The sequence below is a fragment of the Marmota flaviventris genome, chromosome X, assembly GCF_047511675.1.
Source record: "Marmota flaviventris isolate mMarFla1 chromosome X, mMarFla1.hap1, whole genome shotgun sequence".
Lineage (NCBI taxonomy): Eukaryota > Metazoa > Chordata > Mammalia > Rodentia > Sciuridae > Marmota > Marmota flaviventris.
In genome coordinates, this window is record NC_092518.1 from 19,668,854 (window position 1) to 19,672,512 (window position 3,659).

General features: G+C 35.5%; 1 pseudogene; it reads left to right on the top strand.

Moving 5' to 3' along the window:
• Positions 1-1,270: 1,270 nt before the first annotated feature.
• Positions 1,271-2,456, top strand: LOC114085936 (heterogeneous nuclear ribonucleoprotein K pseudogene; annotated as a pseudogene).
• Positions 2,457-3,659: the final 1,203 nt, after the last annotated feature.

Sequence of the window (3,659 nt, forward strand, 5' to 3'; positions counted from 1 at the left end):
AGAATCGAACCCAGTGCCTCACACATGCTAGGCAAGCATTCTACACTGAGCCACAACCCCAACCCCATGTTCACTTATATTTTTAAATAAATTTTTATAATCTATTTTTAACTGGCACATAAAACAAAGAGTGTACATATTAATGGGGTATATTTCCATAGATATATACAGTGCATAATGTTTAAATCAAGTTAGAGATATTTATCTCCTCAAACATTTATTATATTTTTATGGTGAGAACTTTCAAAAGGATGGGTCCCTATCCTCACTTGTGTTTTCTTGAAGTGGACTTCAAGCAAAAGATCAATCAGAAGGGATCAAGAAGACCATTTCATACTGGTTAAGGGAACGATACATCAATAAGACATAACGATCTTAAATATTTATGCCTCAAATAATGGAGCACCTGCATACATCAAACAAACCCTTCACAATTTCAAGAATCAAATAGACCACAACACAATAATACTGGGTGACTTTAACATACTCCTCTCACCACTCAATAGATCTTCCAAACAAAAACTAAATAAAGAAACTACAGAACAGAAAAGTACAATTAATAATTTTGACTTAACGGAAATATAAAGAATATTTCATCCATCCATAACTGAATATACTTTCTTCTCAGTGGCACACAGATCCTTCTCTAAAATAGACTATAGCCTAGGCCACAAGTAACTGTTCACAAATACAAAAAAATAGAGATAATCCTTGCATTTTATCAGATCATAATGAAATTACAAATCAATGATAAAATAAAAAATAGAAGGTGTTCTAAACCTGGAGATTAAATAATATACTATTGAATAGCCAATGGATAGCAGAAGAAATCAGAGATGAAATTAAAAAATACTTAGAGTTAAATGAGAGTAATAACACAACCTATAAAAATCTCTGCAACACTATGAAGGCAGTCCTAAGAGGAAAATTCATGGCATTGAGTGTATTCTATTTTGCTTTTGTTCACTGTATTTTGGGGTTTTATTCCCCCAAGAGCTCCTTCAAATATCCTGAAGTGTTTCCACTGTGTTTTCTTCCAATAGTTTCAAAGTTTTAGGCCTTATATTTAAGTCCTCAATCCATTTTGATTTGAGTTTTGTAACTGATGTACTATAGGAGTATAGCTTTGTTCTTTTGTTATGTGGATGTCTAATTATCCCAGTGACATTTATTGAAAATTATCCTGGGTAGCATGTAGTCATCATTACATGGGCTGCCATCTCCTGTCCAATCTGGATTGGTGTATCCATTTAATACAAAAAAAAAAAAAATGGAAACTGAACAGCCAGAGGAAACCTTCCCTAACACCAACACCAATGGTGAATTCGGTAAGTGCTCTGCAGAAGATATGAAAGAGGAGTAAGCATTTAAAAGATGTAAAACCACTAATGAGATGGTTGAATTACAAATTCTGCTTCAGAGAAAGACTGCTGGGGCAGTGATTGGGAAAGGAGGTATGAATATTAAGGCTCTCTGGTCTGACTACAATGCTGGTGTTTTAGTCCCATACAGCAGTGGCCCTGAGTGCATATTGAGTATCAGTGCTTATATGGAAACAAGTGGAGAACTCCTGAAGAAAATTATACCTACCTTGGAAGAGTACCAATACTATAAAGGAAGCTACTTTGACTGTGAGTTGAGACTGTTGTTCATCAGAGTCTGGCAGGAGGTATCACTGGGGTCAAAGCTGCTAAAATCAAAGAACTTTGAGAGAACACTCAGACAATAATCCAGCATTTTTAGGAATGCTGTCCTCATTCCACTGACAGAGTTGTTCTTTGGAGGAAAGCCTGATAGGGTGGTAGAGTGTATAAAGATCATGCTTGATCTTATATCTGAGTCTCCAATCAAAGGCTGTGCATAGCTTTATGATCCCAATTTTTATGATGGAAGGGCTTCCCATGCCTTTAGAAGAGATTATGATGATATAAGCCCTTGTCACAAACCACCACCTCCTCCTCCTGGTTGAGGTGGCTGGGGTGGTAGTAGAGTTCAGAATCTTCTTCCTCCACCATCTAGAGGAGGAGAACTAATGGTCCATGACAGAAGAGGAAGACCTGGAGACTTCTATGATGGCATCGTTGGTTCCAGTGCTTATGAAACTTGGGACTCTGTGATACATAGACTCCATTAGAATGGCAGATGGTTTATGAATCACAGACTGGCTCTGGATATTATTATTCCTATGCAGGGAATTGTGGCTCATATGGTGATCTTGGTGGACCTATTATTACAACACAACTATTACCAAATATTTGGCTGAGTCTATTATTGGCAGAGGGTGTCAGCTGATAAAGCAAATCCATCCTGAGTTGGGAACCTTGATCAAAATTGATGAGCCTTTAGAAGGATCCAAAGATCAGATAATCACCATCACATGAATACAGGACCAGATACAGAATGCAGAGTATTTGCTGCAAAACAATGTGAAGCAGTATTATGGAAAGTTTTTCTAAAACTAGTGAAGAATTGGGCTAGAGTTATAGCTCAGTGGCAGAGTGCTTGCCTAGCATGTGTGAGGCACTGGGTTCGATCCTTACCACTGCCTAAAAAGCCAAACAAATAAAGGCATTCTGTCAATCTACAACTATAAAAAAATTTTAAAAATAGTAAAGAATTGAAGGAGTCCTAAATCTTTTTTTAAAATCTGCTTCTGTTGAAAAAGCCAACATTCCTCTGCTTCATAGGTGTTCTACATTTGAGGTGCAGTGAGATCTTTGCTATTCACCAGATATAATGTTTTAGCTCCTTACAAACAGGCTTGGGGGTGGGGAAGGGCATGCAAAAACTAACGTTGACATTTTGAAATATCAGCGGAATGAGTGAATTTTATTTTTAGTTCATTGTTGGTGGTTTAAAAATATCCCCCCCATGTAATTATTGTGAACACCTGGCTTTGTGTTCACTGTAAACATTTCGTGGGATGGGACAGGGAGGAAAGTAACAGTAGTCCACATATCCCTGGCATCTGTTCAGAGAAGTGTGCAGAATGTAATACTATTTTGTAAGAAACATTTTATGATTTTAAAAATAAGTTTAGTGAACCGAAAGAAAACAAGAAATCTATGCTTTCTCTATTGTATTCTTACAGCCTTTGTCAAAAAAATAATCACTTGATTTTGAGGTACATGAGTTTACTTCGAAGTTCTATATTCCATTTAATTGTTCTATATGTCTTTTTTATGTGAACACCATACCACTCTGATTACTACAGCTTTATAGTGTGTTTTGAAGTCAGGTAGAGCAATGCCTCATGCTTTGTTCTTTTTGCCGAAGATGACTTTGCTATTCAGGTTTTTCTATGGTTCCATATAAATTTTAGAATTGTTTTTCTAGTTCTGTGAAGAATATTATTGGTATTTTTATAGGGATTACATTGAATCTGTAAGTACTATGGGTAGTTTGTTAATTTTAACAATATTGATTCTTCCCATCCATGAATATGATATCTTCAACTTTTTGTATACTTTTCAATTTTTGTCTAATTTTCATTTTAGAGATCTATCATCTCTTTGCTTAAATATATTCCTATGTATTTTGTAGATGTTATATAAGTGGGATTGTTTATTTGATTTCTGTTTCAGATAATTTACTATTGGCTTATAGCAACATTCCTGATTGTAAATTGATTTCATATCCTACAACTTGCTGAATTCATT